The sequence below is a fragment of the Equus przewalskii genome, chromosome 3 (assembly GCF_037783145.1).
Source record: "Equus przewalskii isolate Varuska chromosome 3, EquPr2, whole genome shotgun sequence".
NCBI lineage: Eukaryota > Metazoa > Chordata > Mammalia > Perissodactyla > Equidae > Equus > Equus przewalskii.
The window spans coordinates 49,945,353-49,966,396 of record NC_091833.1 but is presented as its reverse complement, the minus strand read 5'-3'; the positions used below and the strand labels follow the sequence as shown (position 1 = coordinate 49,966,396).

The window sequence follows — 21,044 nt, the reverse complement described above, 5'->3', positions numbered from 1 at the left end:
TCCCTTACCAAGTGTCCAACTATATTAGGTGAGATATTTCAGGCCTATTCTTAAAGCAGTTTGGAAGAAGGAAAAGTAGAGATTGTGGGCGACGCTGTGGCAGATTCCTGAATTTATATGTGCAAGAATTTCTGTCAACCTCTTTTGTTAGTAAATAACAATCATCCCTTTATACCAGGGCTATTAGTATGCGAAGGAGGTTATTAATACAACTAATAACATCTAGAAATTCCCCAACTTTACTAGAGAGACAATAATCGTGTCAGTGCCTGGCATGATCCTCCTTTGCATAGACGTGTTAGATTGAGCCAGATAGAACAAGAAAGAAACAAGCACACTGTATTCTGTGAATATGAGGAGAAATACCTCTACGTGTTTCGCAAATGGAATACAAATTCAGATCTGCGGTTTCTGAGGAGAATGAAATTCTGAGCAAATTTTAAGATCCTTCTTGTCTGTGCCAATTAAGTGGGTTTTTTGGTACACCTAATTAGAGTGCTTTAAAATTAATTTCTCCTACCGAATTGATAGAGACCTCTATTTATTTATTTTTCAATTCATTAAACAGGTATTTGTGAATTACCATATCTGCCTACTACCACTATTCTAAGCACATCGTAGCAAGCTACACCGCTGTTGAACAGAGCGGTTACACTGCGGGTGAATCTATATGAGATTCTTCTACCTGTTCTGACAACATTGGCTACAGCATCACTACTACAGCTCAACAACTGGGTACATATTACTTTGTCTACTCTAAGAATCTCTTCTCTAAGAAACATCCCCTACGTGCCTCCCTCCATTCACATAATTGTTGTCCCATTCCTGCACTGTGATCCTAGGTCACAGCCGATTGGTTTATTGAGAGTCATGTGACCCAAGCTGGGCCTATCTGTCTCTTCATCAGCATCTGCAAGAGTAAAAGGAGGTGGTTAGACTAGACTTACAAAACTCAAGGCTGTCACTGCCTATTTTTGTGGTTGTTGTTGTTTTTTAATCTAGATTGGGGAACAAAGCTGGGATGCAGAGAGAAAGACAAAGGAATCCGGCCTGCCGAGATGGATAGAAAAGAGAAGTGAGAGAATTTGACAATTTTGAGTTCCTGGTCTTGGTTTGTTCCTAAAGCCCAGTTGCATTTATGACTGAGTTTTATCAATTATTCTAATATCCTTCCAATAAATTTCTCATTTTCTGCTTAAGCTAGATAGATTTGGTTCACTTACTTGCAAGCAAAAAATAAGTTGCCATAAAAGAAATGGAGTGATGAAAAAGACAGACCCTAATATGTGGAGCTTGATGAGTTCACGTGAGAAGAATTGAGAATTCTGCTGCCCCTTCTGTAGGATGGGAAGCTGCAGGTCTTGTGCTGTGGCAAAGCAGGAGCTAAACCATCCTGCTGTCTCTTGGGACTCAGACTTCATGCCCACTGAAGCTTGAGCAATGAGCCCTGGTGGCCACCCAGCAGGATGCCTATGTGTTTAGAAGCTGTAGGCAATGTTGCCTTCAATAATGGCTACAAAGAGAGATTAACTCCCTTCAGGTGGGGCAGTTGGAAAGCAGATAAGGGACAGCAGGTTAAGTGCATAGCCTTGGGGTGAAAAGCCATTTTTCCATCTGAGGCTAGCCAGCAGAGGCTGTGAAACTGGAGATGCTGAAAGTCCTGCTGGGTTGCAACTTCCAAATTCCCTGATACTTACAAAAAAATAATGGCATTGTTGAAGAAAATGAGGGATTTAAGGTACTTGAAATGGAGATATTTGGGGGAAACTAGAAGAGTCAGAAAGCACTGTGTCTTCCTTCAAAAACCCCTCTGCTGCAAATCCGCTGCCATTCAGAAGACTCGATGCTTCTCTTTGACCAGCATGTGGGCAGTAATCGGTACAGGGATGGACAAAGCACCCCAGGAAAGATCAATGCCACCATCACCCCAGCCTGTCACAGAATCCTGAGGCTGATTCTGTACAGCTCAAAGCTAGCAGAAAGGACAGAGTATTCACTTACGTTGTGAAGAAGCCATGAGTATGGGGCCTTGCTTCAACTGGAGATTCAGAGTGTGATGGTAAATCTTTCTGTCATTGATATACATTCTGAAAATAAGATAAACAAGCAGCTGAGTACAGTTTTAAGGGCATTATATTGCAAAACACCTCGTGCCTTGCACATAGGACATTGGGATTTCTCAACCCAAAGGCAACCTCCTGGAACCAATAGGACATGGGACCGTTAAGGTGGTATGGCCCTCCCACAGAAAAATCCTTCTCTATTCTCAGAAATGACCCTAAAAGACTGGACAAGGGAAGTCATCCCAGCAGGGAGAACCTGAGGCAGCCAGATTGGCTCAGCAAAGAATTCACTCTACTCTAATTAAAACTGCTACAAGGTATTTTTGGAGATGAGAACACAGACAGAAAGAAGGTAATATCCTACCCAAGACCACAAAGCTGTTAGAATTGGGCTATGAAGACAGACAGTTTAGTTCCAGAAACTCCATACCTATGGTGTTTACTGGTTCTATTTTTCCTATCTAGGTGAACCTAGAAGGTGAATTCAGTTCTATCACTCAAGATGTGTAACATTGGAGAAGTTACTTTTCTGTGCCTCAGTTTCTCCTCCTTTAAGTTGGAAGGATAATAGTGACTACCTCACAGGGTCATTGTGAGGATTATATGACTAAATACATATGGAGCCCTTAAAAGAGTGCTTGGCACTGCTACTCTGTTGTTGCTGCTGTTATTTATGTTGTTATCAAATTTTAGGTTCTGCATCAAAAGTGTTATTTCTGGGCCTAGGTTTTGCATCCCTAATCAACCCTATTGTGTCTAAAGGATTTGCATGTTGAGCCTCCTCAATGTTTTATGGCCAGGCCTCAACAAACTATTATAAATCATAAATCTCCAAATGGCCCCAAACTTTAGGCGAAGAACCTTTGTGAGGATTAGACTTGTTTGATGCCTTCCACACCAGATCTCATTAACTCCGCCCACTGGAGGGTGTATTTTCATTAGGGAAAGGACTGAATAATAGAATACTCTAAATTTAACCCAGTAGAAAATTCATTAAAACCCTACATGTTACGTGTTACTCAAGTAAACGCGACTTAGTTCTTGTCCTCTTGGAATTCACAATTTTGTAGGGGAGCTTAACACCGTGTGATAAGGGCCATTAGTGGTTTGAGAAGGAGATCAAAGGGAAAGGTGCATTTGGGTGGAAAGTTCCAGGCCAAGATGACAGTGTGAGCAAATGTGTGGAGATTCTGAAAATTCTTTACACATTTGAGAGTGTTGTAGAGTCTAGTGCAGCAAGCTAGAGCATGGCATAAACAGCGGAAGATGCATCCAGAAAGGTAAGTTGGATATTGAATGACGTTTAACTTTCATATTTTTAGGAGTACATATGCTATTACCATTACTAGGAAAAACCCCTAGGAATTACTTTGATGAATAGGTAACAATATTCTAAATTAGCCTCATAATTTTAAGGAGATGAATATTTCTAAAATATTTGGGGTTAGTAGATTATCTTAAATTTCTAAAATATTTCCCATGAATTGTCTTGTATATTACTAATATGCTTAGATACTCTATTTTAACCCAGAAACTGTATATTATCAAGATTAACAATCCAATGCTATTATTCTAAATTACCCTAAGGCTTTGCTCATTACATGCTCAACGGATGATCACCGATTTACTCTTTTTCTTTTTTTTTTTTTTAAGATTTTTTTTAATTTTTTCCTTTTTCTCCCCAAAGCCCCCCAGTACATAGTTGTATGTTCTTAGTTGTGGGTCCTTCTAGTTGTGGCATGTGGGATGCCGCCTCAGCATGGTTTGATGAGCAGTGCCATATCCCTGCCCAGGATTCGAACTTACGAAACACTGGGCCGCCTGCAGCGGAGCGCACGAACCTAACCACTCAGCCATGGGGCCGGCCCCCGATTTACTCTTTTTCTTGATCTCACTGGAATTTTAAAATTTGTCATGATATTGTCTGGAGCATCATTTCCCAAACTATGTTTTATATAAAAAGTAACGTATGGTCAAATTAATTTTGGAAACATCAGATTAAACAAAATTAATGGGCTCTTGATTGTAGGAATTCTCAGGGGCTTTAATATTCTACTATTCATTGTAAAACTCCAGAAGGAGATAGCGTAAATAGTAGTTTTAAAAATCACATGACAAATATGTACTCAGTGGACCACCTAGTGCCATCTTGAGGAAGGCCAGTGTTCTGTGGATGGGTAAAACTACTCGGCACCATCCAGGTTATCACTGGTGCAGGTCAAAGGGCAGCGCAGCAGATGCACAGCTGGCACCCATGTGCGTAGCTGAATGGGGACAATGAATCCCTTTCATTGGAAACCCTCCTTTACGACGGCTTGCAGAACAATAATTAATTTTATTATAGCTTGGATTCTTCTTCTAAGCCATTTTTTTTTCAATAAAATAAATACTACCTACAGGTACTTATTTTTATAATAACCACCTCCTTTATTTCCAGGTGTTTCTGAGCTTGGCAATTATATGTTTCTCTTAGTCACAAAAGTTGGTGACTACTAGGAAATTGGAAGGTACTTTCTGCCTTCAGCCATGTACCTCTAAGCTCCAAAAATACTCTGAGCCTTATTTTCTTCTCTAAGAAAAAAATGTAAAGTGTTCAACTTGAGGTGGTAAAGGGTGAAGGTGTTATGAAGAAGACATTTCCAAAGCCGGTGGAATGTTAGATTTGGGAAGCTTTTAAAAATACTGAGCCTGAAGCCTCATGAAAGACCTCCTAAATCAAAACGCACAGGCAAAGGGCTTGACAAGTTTATCTTTAAAAAGCTTCTCAGGTGACTACAGTGCAATTGGCTGGCGGATTGGCATAGCGCAGCGCCCAGCGTAGATTTGTTAAAGCTTGACACCTTTGTCCCATGACCTCCCTGAAATTCAGGTTTATGTGGCATTTAAATCAGATTTACTTAGAGTGTTTCAAATTGTTATTCTTTTGAAAATAATATAATGACATTCCAAAAAGTATCTCTGATTTTTCTCTCTCTCCGTATGGGTTATCTGACCACATGATATACTGAAGTTTCCTCAGAGTTTTGGTGAATTACATTTTTCATACTTTATACTCCTTTAGAGCTCATCAAGTCTCATGGTTTCAACGACCACCCATATGCAAATAATGTCTTTCCCGAATTTCAGATTTCTATGTCCAATTCCCACTAGACTTCTCCACTTGGATGTCCCACTGACGTGTCAAACACAGCTTGCAGGCCTGTCACGCAGTGCCACTCCTCATTCTGTGCATTCCCTCTCTCAGTTGGCGGCATTGCCATCTACCTAGTTATCCACATCTGAATCATAGGAGCCATTATTTTGTTCTTCCCTAAATTTCATCTCCTACATTCCAGCCAATATCAAGTCCTGATGATTTTCCCTCCTCAGTATTCATTGTAGCTCTACCTTGTTCTGCCTTGCTTGGTCCCCAGGTTCCAAAATCTAGAATTCAGGCAAGTAACAGCTGTTAGAATACTCTTTTTGAACAACACTTGAATACTAATTTTTTATAACATTATAAAATGTTCATGAATGTTCATGAAAAAAAATACTTGTTGAGATAGAAACAACTGATTGACAATTGAACTTGTGAACCACAACCCACTTGAAAATTGAATACCATCTCTTTAGTAATTAACTCCTCAAATCAATAAATATTTTTTATTTTATTGTAAATATTGCTACTTGAAAAAAATGGTTATAATCAGAGTAGGATGAAGAGGTAGAGAGGCCTTTCTATGGGTGTTCTGATGTAAGTTCCAGATTTTTTCAAGATCTTTAGAAGTTTATGCTTTTGCAAAACGTATCATTTCATTAGAGCATTTCTGTCTTGCTTTTTTGTTGCTGTTCTTTTTTCCGATGTATTGTGTGTTTCCTGGTTTCTTTGTTGTTGTGGTGCTTGGATTGAGTTCTAGTTATTGGATGTTAGAATTCACTGTGTGCAGTAAGTAATGAAAATTTCCTCATCAAATGTTCATTATCTACTGTATGCCTGGGGACAGGGCAGGGGACCGACTGCAAAGGGGCGTGATGAAACTTCTCAGAGTGATGAAAACATTATGTCTAGATTGTGGAGATGGCTCCAGGACAGTATGCATTTGTCAAAATTCATCCAACTGCACTTTCCTGTGAGTTATACCTTAATAAACTTGACATTTAAAAAAGCTGCAGGTGCAATAAACTGTGCCTTGCAATTGGGCCTCTCCCCTGGGCGAGGCCTGATGCCCACGAGAGGGAAAATGAAGCACAAAGGTGTGGGGCTGCTAAAAGCATAGTGATGGAGTGTGGACTGAGTGGTGGGGTGTGGACCACTGGAGACCGTGGCACAGGCTGACTGCCCCGGACCTCGGATCTGAGATCTGGCAGCTCGGGTCGTTAGTGCCAAGGCTCCATGGGTGAGGGCCTGAGGCATGCGCCTCCCCTGCCCCCAGCGGAGGTGGCAGGAGGCGAGTTCTGACCCCATGGGGTGGACGGTGCACCGTGGACGGTGCAGCCGAAAGCCCACCGCTCCCTTAGGCCCCCGTGCTCCGCAGGGCTCGGGACGGACACGCCTGAGCCCCCTCTTGCTTTTTAAAGATATTTTAATAGAAATGTGCTGGAGTAGATCAGCCATGTTTTGGTTGGTCGGGGTTTATAAATAGATTGAAAAGAGAAAGAAATGAGGGGCAGGGAGAGAAAGATTCTTCGAAGAGAGCATATTTATATCTGAAAAAGGCAAGAGCGTCAATGTGAGAATAAGGGTTGTAATCAACTAACGAAGCACCTAGGTGGCGGGAAGGAAACGTTGTGCAGACTGTTCCCTAAGAACAGTGGCTTGGTCGTTTCGGGCAGAGGGGAGAAGTGCATTGGATACAGAGCACAGCAGGTTTTGCCTATTTTTAAATACTTTTTTTTTTTTTTTTTTTTGGTGTACGCTAACCAGGTGTTTGTAATTAAACAGGAATGCCTATATTTCTTGGAGGGAAAGCCTATATACAGCAGGATTCTGTGTATACATATTTTTAATTCTATTCATATTATATTACTGAAGAGCAATTTTTATGGAAAGACTATAAAAGAATGAATAAATTGAAGCTTAACACAATGTAACCACTGAAGCAAGACAGACTTGAAGAGAGTAAAGCTGAATGATATTTTTGATTCTTCGAAGGGTTTAAGATTGCCAGCAAACCATGAGAAGCTAGGAGAAAGGAATGGAACCGCTTCTCCTTCACATTCCTCAGAAGGAACCAACCCTGCAGACACCTTGATCTTGGACTTCAAGCCTCCAGAACTGTGAGAAAATAAATTTCTGTTCTTTAAGCCCCTCAGTTTGGGGTGGTTTTATCCGGCAGCCCTAGCAAACACAGTAGGGCTGTGGGAAAATAGAGAGTAAGGGATGTAAGGAATCCTGAACAGGGGTCCACCTCACACCACTCTGCTTATAGGGAATCCGGGAGGTCACAAATTATATTCTTGACCATCCCCACCCCCTGCTAGCAAACACTGATTCTTGATCATCTCCCTCTGCGCCCAGCCCTTGGTGGACATCTTCACAATCACTCCCATCAAACTGTACTGAATGATTTATTTCTCTCTCCATTTATCTCACCAGACCAGGAGCATCTCAGCATAAGGACTCTCTCATTTTCCTTTATGTTTCTTCATTTCTTGTACAAATTCTGGCATATGAAAAGTGCTCAATAAACACTCATTAAATAAATGAATGGAGAATGTGCAGAATTTAATGAGAATTTAATATTTGTAAGCTTTCTGTGGTTTTATAATTAATATAATTCAGTATAGATTAAATCTATACTTCATGATGAAACAGGTGTCAGCAGCCGCCTCCCAGGTGAGCACACCCGCTCACGGTGGAACAGACTCCCAAGGCAGTGCAGGCTGGCTCTCTCTGAGTCTTTTGCCTGTTGTATGAGGCTTGTGCCTGTTTCCTCATCTGAAAGCCAGGAATAATAATAGCCCTGCCTACCTCACAGGGTCGTTGTGAGAGTTAAATGGGCTAACATGTAACAAAGGCTTCTAATAGTGCCTGGCTTAGAGTTAGCACTCGAAGAATGCCAACTCTTATTTTCGTAGTGAAAACTCACTTGAGAAGACTTCTAAAGTCATTCAATAATTTATTGAATGTCTACTATGTGCCTGAGTCACTGAGGATAAAATCAGGGTGCAGGTTTGTTCTCACCACTCACTGAGCTGACAACCTAACAGAGAAAGCAGAGGGTAATGAATAATCACAAAATAAACAAACAGTTTACTTGTTACCATTGCTGTGAACGAGAGGTACCTAGTACTTGCAGACCAATAATGGAGGATTTAACTGGTTGGCAGAGTCAGGGATAAGGAGCTGAGAGCGGAGGTATGAGTAGAAATTGGGCAGTGAAGATGTGAAGAACAGTATTCCATATGGAAAGAGCGTAGGCTCAAAGGCCCTGAGGCTGTAGGGGCTTTGTGGGTTTAACCAAGGGAAAGGAGGCCGGTGTGGCTGGGGTGAAGGAAGGGAGAGAGCATGGCTTAAGATGAGCTTGGGTGAAAACACAGCAGCCAGTTTACATAGACCTTTGTCACCTTGTTAATCATTTGACACAGGGGAACCTGTGAGGGGTGTTGGGTGAGTTGTAAAGAGTGACATGATCAGAGTTTCATTTTGAAAATCATTTGGGGGACCGGCCCTGTGGCTGAGTGGTTAAGTTTGTGCGCTCCACTGCGGCAGCCCAGGGTGTCACTGGTTTGGATCCTGGGCGCGGACATGGCACGGCTCGTCAGGCCACGTTGAGGCGGCGTCCCACATGCCACAACTAGAAGGACCTGCAACTAAGATATACAACCATGTACCAGGAGGATTTGGGGAGATAAAGCAGAAAAAAAAATTGGGGTTTCAGTGTAGAGAATGATGAAGTGGGCACTGAGTGACTGTGGATAGACCCCTCCAGAAGGAGATATGATGGTAACTTCGGCTCAAGTGGTCATAGTAGAAATGGAGACAAGCGATGGATTGAACATAGGTGGTGACGGAGAGAGGGCTGTCAATGACCAGGAGCAGATTGTTGGCATGCACTGTGGTCAGAGAGGGTCCTACTCATCGAGGCAGGACACACCGAAGACAGCTCAGGGGAAGATTATGAGTATGATTTTTAAATATATTGAGCGTTAGGTGCCTTTGAGGCATCCATGTGAAAATGTCTGGTGGTCTGTTGAGTATATGGAGTCACAGTGCAGGGAAGAGTTATGTAAACATGAGCATTATGTAATCAAGCATCTGTTGCCCTGAGGGAAAGATGTAAGGGAGTGAGGATTTTGTGGCTTGACAATACCTCTTGGAATGCAGAGCTGGTCCCTGGGAAAATGTGTCATACTTTCTTCCTTTACAATTTCTATTTTGAGCCCCCAATCCACTGGGTGGCCCAAACTTAACCACAGTCAGTCAGAGACCTAGAAATTTCTTCAGAGCTGTGTCTAAATGGGGGGCTTGAGTGGTGCCAGGTCCCTTGTGGGGAGGCATATGATCCTCAAGGTCATCTGTCTACATAGTTATCCACTGACACACTGCTGCTCTGTAGTCCTCAGTCACCAGTGTACCAGGTGGCAATGAGATGTCCCCCATGCTGTGCATACAATCCCTTCAGGTATAGCAACTCTCTTTGTTTCTTCCTCATCCCACTTGAGAGACAAGAATTATTCTGCTGCTTCTGTCATCACGTGCAGCACAGGAATCTAAGTCTCTCTTTGGCTCAGTGGACCCAGACTCAACATCAGCTCTTCCCTCTTGTCACCTCATCAGGATTCTACTATGGAAAACAGGTGGCATGTGCCCTCTGCTCTCAGGTACCTCAAATTTCTGGAGTCTTCTCACCTCACCAGGGCTCTAAACCAGGAAGTGGGAAACAGAGTTTCTCATTCAGTCTCTCCAAAACCTCTCGAGGATCCAGTCATCTCTTAGGGACTCTAACCCATAAAATGAAGGGGAACAAAGCTCAACTTTCTGTTTCCCGCCCACAGTTTCATTCTCCTTGGTTCGACTCCAGTTCTCTTCGCTCCATGCAGCTTGTAGAATAGTCTTCAAACTTGCCTTTATATTTACACCAGAATTACTCTTGTTTCTCCTTAGGGTTTTGGCTTTTGAAAATCAAATCAGGGAAGATTCCTTCTTTTCTTCTACCTTATGTGTTCCTTTCTTTAAGGATACAAGTTCAGAAGAACTTGGCTTCTCAAACAGAAGTAAAAGAGGAGAAATATGAAAAGGAAGACCAATATTTAAAAAATATCTTCATGCCACAGACATGAAAGCCCCCTTTCTTCTCTACTGGATGATTTTATAATCAGTTTAAATTGCATACGTTATAATGAAAATAATGTTGCATAATTAATCATATGACCAGAAAGAGACTACATTTACATATCATTATGATGCTTTTGTTATTTGCATAAATATTGCTATGGGCTGAATTATGTCCCCTCAAAAAATGATATGTTGAAGCCCTAATCCCCAGTGTGATGGTTTTCGGAGATGTGGCCTTTGGAAGGAAACTAGGTTTAGATGAGTCATGAAGATGGGGCTGTCATGATGGGACTCATGCCCTAAGAGGAAGAGACATTGGAGAGCTTACTTCCTTTCTCTCTCTCTTAACCTGCGTGCACAGAGCAAAGGCTGTGTGAAGAAATGGCGAGAAGGTGGCCATCTGCAACCCAAGGAGAGAGCCGTCACTACACACTGACCCTGCTGGTACCTGGATCCTAAACATCCAGTCTCCAGAGCTGTGCGAAATAAATTCCTGTTGGTTAAGCCACCCAGTCTATGGTATTTTGTTATGGCAGCCTGAGCTGGCTGAAACAAAGCTCAACTGGTATGAAGGTCCATTGCATATGATATTTTCCTTCTAAACTGAATTTAATCAGAATCCTATGAAGCAAAACTAACTGAAACTGTAAAATTCCCTAAAATTAGTGATGTTAAAATCATTCTGTTTCCTTGTCAAGCAAGATCCACAAGATAAGACGTTACTCCAGTTATATTTTATAATACATTTGTTTTCAGTTTCCAAGAGCCACCAAGAACTGCTTATCGGCTTTAGCATTAATATGGGAGGTGAGTTTTTTTTGTGTGTATAAATTATAGATATATATCTTTAAGTTAATTTTTATTGAGTTTATGATAGTTTACAATCTTGTGAAATTTCAGTTGTACATTATTGTTTGTCAGTCGTGTTGCAGGTGCACCACTTCATTCATTTTGTCCACCCTCCATCCCCCCTTTCCCTTGGTAGCCACTAAACTGTTCTCTTTGTCTACATGTTTAAATTCCTCATGTGAATGGAGTCATACAGAGATTGTCCTTCTCTATCTGGCTTATTTCACTTAACATAATTCCCTCAAGGTCCATCTGTGTTGTTGTGAATGGGACAATTTTGTCATTTTTTATGGCTGAGTAGTATTCCATTGTATATATATACCATATCTTAGCCAATCATTAGTTGATGGGCACTTTGGTTGCTTCCACATCTTGGCTATTGTAAATAATGCTGCAACGGACATAGGGGTGCATGGGACTTTTGGAATTGCTGATTTCAAGTTCTTTGGATAGCTACCCAGTAGTGGGATGGCTGGGTCATAAGTTATTTCTATTTTTAATTTTTTGAGAACTCTCCATACTGTTTTCCATAGTGGCTGTACCAGTTTGCATTCCCACCAGCAGTGTATGAGGGATCCTTTTTCTCCACAACCTCTCCAACATTTGTTACTTTTTGTTTTGGTTGTTTTTGCCATTCTAACAGGTATAAGGTGATATCTTAGTGTAGTTTTGATTTGCATTTCCCTGATGATCAGTGATGATGAACATCTTTTCATGTGCCTGTTGGCCATAATATGGGAGGTGAGTTTTTAATGTAATATAGCAGAATTAAAAGAATCACCACATATTTGTTATGTTGTTGGAAGAAGAATAAACATTCCAGGGAAAAAGAAAAGTTAGATTGAATTTTCATGATGTCAAGAAAGATTTGCTCTTTGTTCCATCTACCCTAATGAAAAATAAATTTCTCTAAGTATATAAAGAAAAACAAATCAATAGTTTTAAGATGGTAAAAGTATGGCTGGACCACACGGATGTTTTCTGTTTGAGGAGTATCTCTTGTGAAGTTGCACTTCAGAGCTTGGGATGTGATTGGCTGTTAACATGTGAAACTCAGTTAAATGTGTTTTAGTTAATCATAAGGGTACACAATGAATATATCTGCAGGAAAGAAGGTTAAGAGAATAATATAAAAATTAGAATGTAGACTAATTTCTTTGGAATCCTTTCATTTGATTAGTTTTGATAATCCATTACAATGCTCACTGTTCAATGCTCTGATGCTAAACTTCAGTGGATAACTATTTGCCTTTCAATATCACCATGTATTAGTAGGTGAAAATGAATTTGCTTTATGAAAAGAGGGCACAAAAGATAGGCAAGGGTTTTCTATCATCTATACTATTTTTTTCCAAAATAAATAAACTTTAATATAAAGTAGGTGGGAACTGATATTCCAGGAGTCTATAAATTTTTTCTTAGAACTAGCAAGAGATGCTAAGTAACATATCCTTAATTATTTGATTTTGTGAAAGAATTCAATACAGATGAAGACAAATTTACAAAATTCCCTTAACAGTTATTTGAACAAAAAATTCTCAGATTCTTAATTAATTTAGAATTTGCATTCTTTAGTACATTTACATTCTTCTTTCAAATATCTTTGAGTGATTTTTCTAAAATTCTTCTTAACTTTCAAACATCTTTTGAAATAAGGCTACGGACCTAATCTCTAGGTCAATATCACGTCATTGCTCTAATCTATATCAGGAAGAGCCGTGATGCCTTAAAAATAATTAAGCTCTAGCCAAAAAACCCAGTACCCAACTATGAAAAAAAAACCATATTTAACATTGGCTAACTCAGATCACAGACATGTTTAGCTCTTGGTTTTAAGGCTTGTTACCTTCTCCTTTTATTAGGTCTAATATATATCTTTTTTAGCCAAGAAGAAAGACCGTGTTTTGATTTTTTTTTAAGTCAGAAATAAGTTCCCATGAAGAGAAGATAACTCATCAACTTTGTGGCATTCTGTGGAAAAGAAACTGTGGGCTACTCAAACCGTCTCTTGAATCTCTGGGCAGCCACAAAGCCAGTCTTGGCGAACAGATAGAACATACGTTTCAAAGTTTGCCAAATAAAGACAGCTGCTGCCTGGGGTTTTATAGCGCACCGTGGCTGTATTTCCAAAGCAATAAAAACCAAAAATCAGTCTAATCTGAGCCTGATGACAGTGGCTGTCAGATTCAAAGATGTGATTGGCATATTCTTTCTTTCAGTGCACTTAACTATAACTTCCAATTATTTCATTTTGGCTTTCTTATTAATATTTTTATCCCTATAACCAGAATATAGACATGAAACCATGTCTGTCTAGTTCAATGGTTTATTTCCAGTATTAGCAGAGTAGGGGGCACATGACAAATAGGCTGGTAACTCTATGCTCTGTTTTTATCCTCCCCTTATTGGACTGCCATTTTATAGAGTGCTTCAAGAAATTAAAGTACAAGGAACTTCAAATTTGAACCTACTGACATGAAATCAACATTTTCCCCTTCTCAGCCAAAAATCATCCAAAAGACACAAAGTGAACAGAAGACGGTATCGCAAGGGAGGAAATTGGGAGAAGATAACACAGTGAGAGAACTAACTGATGATAGGATCCACTTGCTATAGATATCAAAAAAAAGCCCTGCATATTTTATAATTTGCAAAATTGTGGCGAACACCTTCAAGTGCAAAAACAATATCCCTTGTTTGCAAGGATGTAGGAGGCAGAGGTGGGCTATAGCTAGAAACTGGAGGCTCCATCTACTTTACTTGATGCCAGAAGCAGAGCAAGTATGGCAGAAGGAAATGTCACGTGGAAAAGCCGTGTTTCCAGGAAGCAGTGTTTCTTTATGGCAGGAGGAAGAATGCAGGATATGAATTGTGAAGGAGAAACTACTGCCTGTCTCAACTGTTTGGGAAATAGTAAAGACATGTAAACTCTCTCACAAATCCCTAGATCATAAGAAAAATCTCAAGTATCCCGGAACAAGGCTCTGGCATCTACCTCTTTCATAACTTCTTTCAAAGAGCTGGTTCAGAAAACTAACAAACAAACAAAAACCTTTAATAATGAATAATTGAGAAGGATTAGTACAGAATCTATTCTGTAGATCTGAGTCTGAGTCTAAGGTCATCCTTCTTGGTAACAAAATTACATGTCAGAAGATAATGTAGCAATAAGTACAAAATTCTTAAGGAAAGAAAATATATCCAAAGAGTTCATACATAGCCAAACTGTATTTCATGTATAAAGAAAAGAGATAAGCTGTTTTAAAAATATAAAAATGCAAGAAACACACATTCTTCAAGAAGGAGTTCCTTAAGGTCTTGAAGAAGTCATATATCACCAACTACAGCCAACCTAAAGATAACTGAGAACATGAAAGCAAAAAAGGGGTCAATATCTTTTAAATATCTTCATGCCATAGAGGAGAGAACATTCGTCTGGGGGACCAAATGCTGCTTTCCCGTTCTTGCAAGTATCCCCAGTCTCTCCAAGTGATTCCTCAAATTAGCACTCTTCCCTGGCTTGGGCTTCCTAAAATGGGAGGATGTGAGTATGAAACTGTTGGCAGCCAACTGTTGAGAGCTTGTCTTCAATGGGAGAAAATGAAGCCAAACTACAGAGGAAAGCAGAGCCGAGAAATGGAAGCCTCATTATTAGGAAAGAGCACTGTTAGCAGAGTTGGAACTCCTGGTTTCACTTTTAGTCACTGTTCTAGGCACTAGGGATACACTGTTGAAGGGGTGAGGCAGAAATCGACATGTATACAAATGTGTGTGTGCGTGCATGCATGCGTTATAGTATCAGGCGGTAATAAATGCCATGAAGGAAAATAAACAGTGTATGTGGGGGTGGGGGTGGTTTTTGAAGAATGACCGAATAATGCTGCAATGAACATAAGGGTGCACATACCTTTCTGAATTAGTGTTTTCATGTTATTTGGGTAAATACCTAGAAGTGGAATAGCTGGATCATATGGTAGTTCTAGGTTTAATTTTTTGAGGAATCTCCATACTGTTTTCCATGAGGGTTCCCTTTCTCCATCTCCTCTCCAACACTTGTTATTTCTTGTCTTTTTAATAAGAGCCATTCTGATGGGCATGGGGGTTTTATTTGCATTTCCCACGTGGAATATAAACAAACAAACAAATACAGGAAAATTGATGGTTACCAAAGGAGAAGGGGGGAGGGTAAATGGGGTAAAGAGACACACATGTACGGTGATGGATAGAAACTAGACTTTTGGTAGTGAACACAGTGTAGTCTATACAGAAGCAAAATATAAAGATGTACACCTGAAATTTATATAATATTATAAACCAATGTTACTTCAAATAAAAAAATAAATAGATGAAAAGAATGACTGAGATAAAGGCATGATCCTTCATAGGATGATCAGGAAAAGCTTTTCTGATAGAGTGAACAGACACCCGAAGGAAATGATTGCTCAAGTCAGAAGGACATGGACGGAAATGCACTGAAAGCAAGAGAACAGTAGCAATGAGTCCAAAGCGGGAGCATGTCTGACATTTTCGAGGAATGGCAAGAAGGCAGTGTGACTGTGACAGTGAGTGCACAGACAGTGATGGAGGAGGTTGGAGAGGAAGTAGAGAGCCAAATTACTGAGAGCACTGTAGGTTATCGTAATGACTAAATTGCTCTGTAAGAAGAGTGAGAAGCCATTTGGAGGATTTTAGACAGAGGACTGACATGTTCCGGCATTTTTTCAATCTATCTATCAGAGAGTGTAAATCTATCCTTTTTAAAGTATAAAAAGGCTTCAGTGGGAAGTTTTCTTCCTATCCCTAAACCCCCTCTGCCTACTCCCACAAGAAGCCACTGTTAATAGCTTCTTGTGAACTGTCGCAGAGCTTCTTTATGAATCTGCGAGTATATGCAAAACGTTATTGTTATTTTTATCCTTCTTTTTTTACACAAATGGTAGCATACTACGCAAGACTATTCCATCTCACGCTTTCTTATTGAAAACAATGTATCTTGTTACATATGTAAGATAACTTGAAAATCTCCATATCAGCACACAGAGAGTTAGAGGTGAGTTATTCAGCTAGTACCCTACTGATGGGCATTCGCAAATGGTGCTGCCATGACTAGACTTGTACGCACATCATTCCAAATGTGTACACGTATATCTGCAAGATAAACTCACAGAAGTGAGATTCCTTAGTCAAAGGGCATATTCATCTGTGATTTTGCTAGGTTCTACCCCTTCACAGAAGTTGTAAGAATGTAGATTTCCACCAACAATGAATGAAGTTGACTATGATCTCACAGCCCCCCATACCCCAAAATGCTGTTTTAATGATAATAGCTTTTACTCTGTACCAGGAGCTGCTTGCAAGCATGCTATATAAGTTTACCCATTTAATCCTTAAAATACCCACATTATGAGGTAAGTATAATTATGATTCCCATTTAACAAGTGAGGAAATGAAGGGACAGAGTAGTCAAGAAAAGTGTTCAAAGTCTCTCTACTTAGAACTCAGACCCGTGCAGTCTGGCTCCAGACACAGGCTCCTAGCCAGTATTCCATAGAGACACTTTAATTAAATTTTACTCTTTTGCCAATATGAGAGGTGAAAATAGTACCTGTTTGCTTTTTTTGTTCTCTTATGAGCGAGGGACAGCATCTGTTTATAGGGTTAAGAGTCAAATTATAATTCACTTTTCTCTGAACTTCTCATTCATATCATTTACCAGTGTTGTGATATGACTTTTTCTTATTAATTTATGGAAGCTATTTATAATGGAGACATCAGCCCTTTGTCTATGATATGAGTGATGTGAGTAGCAAATATTTCCCCCAATTTGTCCCTTATTTTTCAATTCACTAAGTATATTTTTCCCCATGCGTAAGTATTTGATTTGTATATCATCAATATGGGGTCAAAGAGAGGTTTTTTGAGATAGTTTGGGAAAAACTGTAGGCTTATGTACTTTTGGGAATGATTCAATAGAGCTGGAAATTTTTAAATTAGGAGACAGGTAAGGATTGCTGGGGTGGTGCCTTGAGCAGGTAAGAGCAGGTGGGTCTTAGTGCACAGTAGACAGGATCACAGAAAGTTCATCTATAGTGACATATGGAACAAAAGAGCACATGGGTACACCTGCTAGTATATGGGCTTGGGGGTGATGGAAGTCTGTGCCAGCTTTCTTCTAGATGCTTCATTTTTTCTTAGTGAATTAGCAAAGCAGGTCATCAGCTGAGAGTGTGGCTCAAGGAGAGGAAGACATGAGGCAGTAGCTAGTAGAGAGACAGAATGAATGGACTAGAAACATAGTATGACTGGCAGGCAGCATCAGCAGCCCCCTTGAAATCCACAGTCAGAATGATAAAGCAAGAGCAATCAGTGTGATTTTTCTCCGGGTGTGTCTAGTTGAAAAGATGTAGGACAGACTAGGCAGAAAGGTGGATTTAATCCGAGTTGGGGTTTCATATAGCAAATTCAACCAGGTGAGAGGGGGCAAGTATATATACAATGTGTTGATTAAAATGACGGGCCATGGGATGTAAGCTGTGTAGGGAGGAACAGTATAAAGGCAGATTTAAAGGACTGTTGAGACTGGGGTATTGGGGAAAATGAGCTGGAAATCTAAGGGACGGGCAAAGAGTGGGATGCATGAAATGAACCATGGAGGAACTGCAGGTATTGCAAATGAAACATAGGAAGTTCTGGGAGTGACCGCGGAAGTGTCTGAGGTAGGACATAGGACACAAATCTTTGGGGATTTTTTCTCCAAGCCTCTTTAGGAAGGGAAAGGCAAATCGAAGAGGACAAATGACACTACATGAAACATCAACAAAAATTTGGCATACAGAAAGCAAATGGATCAGAGGGGGAAAAAATGGAATATAGAACAATCAGTACACACACACAAAAACAAATAATGAGAAAAGACGTATGACTTATGAGAGGCGAACCTAAAACATACGGAATACCAAAATGTTGGAAGTAAAGGTTGAAAAATATATATAATGCCAACCTAATCCAGAAAGAAATCTGCTAAAGTTGTACTAATATCAGACAAAGTAGACTATAAGCTGAAAATTATTGCTAGAGATAGAGAAGGACATTTTGTAATAATAAAAAGACCAGCTTATCAGAAAGATGCAACAATTCTAAATTTGTATGGACCCAGTAACTTAACCTGAAATAATACAAATTTTAAAATCACAGACCTTAGAAATAAATGAATTCGTATTCTTAGTAGATTTTAACACAATTCTCTCAGTAACTGATAGAAGAAATGGACAAAAACAACACAGATTTAGAATATTTGAATAGCAGGCTTAACAAACTTGGCCTAATTGACAAATACATAAAATATTGCACCCAATAACTATAAAAAATATGATCTTATCAAGTGCCTATGGCTCATTTATCAAAATTAACCAAATGTGGAAATAAAGCAATTCTCAATAAATTTCAAAGGATTGAAATCAGAGAACAATTGCTGATCATGATAGAAGTTAGCTAGAAATAAAAACAAAAAGAAAACTTAAAAATGTCCATATGTTTGAAAACTAAGCAATATACTTCTAAATAATCCATCAGTAAAAGAAAAAATCATAATAAAAATCAGAAAAATTGTGAAATGCAAAATGATGAAAATACTATTTATCAGAACTTGTGAAACACAGCTAGAGCGGTGCTTAGAGAAAAAATTATAGCCTTAAATACATATTGAAGAAAACAAGAAAGGCTGAAAATTAATGACCTAATCTTCCATCTCAAGAAGGTGGAAAATAGAGATAAAATTGAATCTAAAGGAAATAGAAGCAAGGAAATAATAAAGATAAGAACAGAAATCAATTAAATAGAAAGCAAACATAAGGTACAAATGATCAACAACCAAAAGTTTGTTCTTTATATTAAATTACAAAGCTGACTTGTTGCTCTAGGAGAGTCTCTTAAACTTGATAAATATTTAAAATGCCGATTCTTTAATTCAAAACAGCAGTACGGGTTTAATTATCTTCACAATTTCGATAATTACTATTAAATTTCCCCAAGTTTAAGGTATGCATACTCACTAAGAAAACAATTATGCCACTCCAAATAATTTTGAGTGTTTTTTTTCTATGAAAATATTGTTAGTCTTCTTTCTCAGCGTGCTGGTTTGTTGTCTGGTTTTTAAGCACCAGTGATATCAGTCAGGAGACCACTAGATCCTTGTTGAGACACTGATGGGACATGATGAACCCTTTTATAGTTGCTATATCAGTGATCCAAACACAAAGGAAAAGTTGGGTGCATACCTGTTCCCTCAGCTTTAAATGATTTCTTTCCCAATTTTCAAGTAAAGTTAGTCTGTGACCATCATTCAGAGGCCACACACTTAACTGAACTTTGTGTTTCATTGGCTCTTAAGATATGTGAAATATCTTCCTATCCACTGGCTAAAAATCATTAACAGAATTCTTAACTGTTTCCTTTTTTCTTGACTTGTTGGAGCACACAACGCTTAATAATATTAGAAAATCTGACTAGATTCTGCAAATCTCAAGGCCGTGTCTGAATCTCTTCCCAGCATCCTGCTCCTAGGAATTTGTTCAACGTGAGGAACTGGAATGCTTGTGTGTATCACATAACTGTGTTTTATTCTCTTTGTAACGTGCCATATTTCCAGCAGGTCAGGACCCATGTTTTTTAGTCCTTTCTCCTACAGGACAGCAAAGACTAACAAGAATGAAACCATTGGGTGGTCGCTCAAGCACTGACCTCAGAACTAGTCTCAGAAGTTGGGTGTCCACACCATGAAAAAATAAACACACTCCATCATTGTTGACACTAATTGTGTCCTTCACTTGCGTGTTCTCAGAAGAAAAGCCAAGAATGAAATTGCCGTGAAGAACAAGCTTCTTCTCACAGCTGGGGATGGCCTCTTCAGTAAAGGGTTGAAGTCCCGTTCTAGCCTGGCGTGGGTTAAGTACATACAGCCAACGCCTGTGCTATTCCTAGAGTGTAGAGAAGGAAGGCGAGAAAATCTCCTGGGACAGCGAGCATCCATGACTATGCAGCAAACCTGCTGGCAAAAGGGAAGAGAAAGTAGAAAGTGCAAAAATAGGCAAGAGGAAACTCAATGACATTACTCAGAATTTTCTTTTATGACGCATGATTATCTATGGTTTGTCATCACTTACCATGGTTTTATACACTACCAGATTTGTGAATTATTAACTTTTTGAACACTTAGTCAGAGTTGGACTATTGATTAGTAAAATGTGGTATTGGTCAGTCACGAGCAGAGAAGGTCTCCGTAAAAGGGCCCATTAAACTCTCACACATGCTCTTATATCAGCTTCACTAGGAACAAAGTTGATGTTTAGACTTCCATATACCCAAGGCTGAGCAGTCACACAGGGCCTCATGCTTAGAAGGTCCTTGTCCTTAGAAGTCCCAGGACTTGGTTTAATGCTCTGCTGTCCCTGTCTTGAAATTCTTAATGATTATTGAACAAATGCGTTCGCATTTTCCTTGGTAGTGGATTCTGCAAATTACAAAGGTTGTCCTGCATACATCATCCGTTACCTTCTATGTCTGAGCTTCTTTTCCTCAGGTGAGGAAGAGGGATGCTATTTAGTGAGTAGCTCCTCAAAAGCCTAATACATTACGTAATATGAAGAGGGAGATTTTTTTAATAACAAAAGGCACAATTTGTGGAATTGCATGATTGTACCATGTCATATAGACATTAAATTGAACTATTAGCAGAACAAGGAAAATGTGGTAAAAATATGATTATAGTTAATGACTTTAATATGCTACTCTAGAACAGGATGGTTACTACAGCCAAAAACGTTAAACAAAGACATAGAGAAACTGAGATTTACATTTGTCTATCTGCCTATGGAACA

General features: G+C 39.5%; 1 long non-coding RNA gene across 1 annotated transcript; it reads right to left on the bottom strand.

Annotated features, from left to right (window-relative positions):
- Positions 1–875: 875 nt before the first annotated feature.
- On the bottom strand, positions 876–20,208 carry LOC139082644 (uncharacterized). Its single transcript, XR_011538851.1, has 3 exons — positions 19,909–20,208; positions 2,002–2,087; positions 876–910 (listed from the first exon to the last, which is right to left on the bottom strand). It is a non-coding gene; the product is annotated as an uncharacterized lncRNA (long non-coding RNA).
- Between the last annotated feature and the right edge of the window lie 836 nt (positions 20,209–21,044).